Source organism: Azolla caroliniana, unplaced genomic scaffold, assembly GCF_043228905.1.
Source record: "Azolla caroliniana isolate FFs.n. ecotype wild unplaced genomic scaffold, voAzoCaro1.0.p SCAF_3, whole genome shotgun sequence".
NCBI classification, from domain to species: domain Eukaryota; kingdom Viridiplantae; phylum Streptophyta; class Polypodiopsida; order Salviniales; family Salviniaceae; genus Azolla; species Azolla caroliniana.
Window position 1 is genome coordinate 18,028,158 of NW_028230438.1, and position 1,381 is coordinate 18,029,538.

Sequence of the window (1,381 nt, forward strand, 5' to 3'; positions counted from 1 at the left end):
TTGACGACTCAAACAAAAAGGTATGAGTTTATTTGGACATAACCAAAGATTGGGTGTTCTCAATCTTCTAGGTGTCACCAAGTAGGCCTCTAGGACTTCGAATACTGACTTTGGAACCCCAAGCACAAGCAAATCATCCAAAGTTCGGATGTAGTGTTCAATGAGCCAGCTATGCATAAGACGACCGAAAGGCCACTTGAAGTCTAAAGGGTAACCTTTCTGAAGTATCGGCCCTTTAGGATGGCCCAACCCATAACACGAGGTTGACTTCACGGGTAGCCGAATCCTCTAGCACCGACTCGGCACCAACCAAATCGGCACAACTGAATGATTCAGCTTTGAACCGAATGATTCAGCTTTGGACCATCTGACTCAGACACACCCGATGCGACTAACCCAGTCTTACCTTGAAGATCCGAGAGTTTGTTGTAGTTCCCGGAGAGGTATTCTCCTAGAGTCTTCTTCATGAACGCTGGCGAACTGACGTCATACGAATAAGCATTGGCATCAACTGATTCGGCCACATGGCATCTAGCGATGGAGTCAACGGCAAAACAAGACTTGGGACTTGGTTGAATTATCTAAGAATCGACGTGCTCTTCTGTGCAAATGAGTCTATAGATTAAAAGAGACATCCAATTTGACCACCCCAAAATTCAAGGCTAGATTGGTAGCAAAAGGGTTTCGACAAGAACATGGTGTCAACTTCTACGAGATGTTTTCACCAGTGGTGAAAATGACAACCCTTCTCTTTATGCTCTGAGTTGTGGTAGTCGAGGATTTGGTGCTGATTCAACTAGATGTTAAAATGGCTTTGCTCCATGGTGATCTCGAGGAGGAAATTTATATGGTGCAGCCAAAAGGCTTTGTGGTATCCGAATTGGAACATCTAATCTGCCGACTCAGGAAGAGTTTGTTTACCCTGGGTCAGACTTCAGCCACAAACAAAAGCTATCCCTTTCCGGAATACTTCTCCAAAGGTGTGGTTAGAGAGATGGATTAATGCTTCATTACACTAATAAACGTATCCGGAACACATACACAGTATCCGCTTATAGGTTACACATATAAGAAATTGCAAGCACAGACAACAAGTACACAAGATAAAACAACAAGAGTTATATTATTCGCTCTCTAATACATACAATCCAGATCCTTTCGTGACTCTGACTCTTCTCTCTACATCTCTGACTGAGACTTTGGTTGGTGTGTCTTCAAGGTACTCGGCTCAACTTGTAGGTCTTCATCACTAATATTAATTTGTTCTGCCTTTGCCTAACTGCTTTTCGCGTTCTCTCCCGTTCATAGGCCTCCAACTCCAATGTTACCTGCAGTTGGTTGTCTTCAAACTCCTCCTGGAGCTTCCAGACCTTGTGGCGTA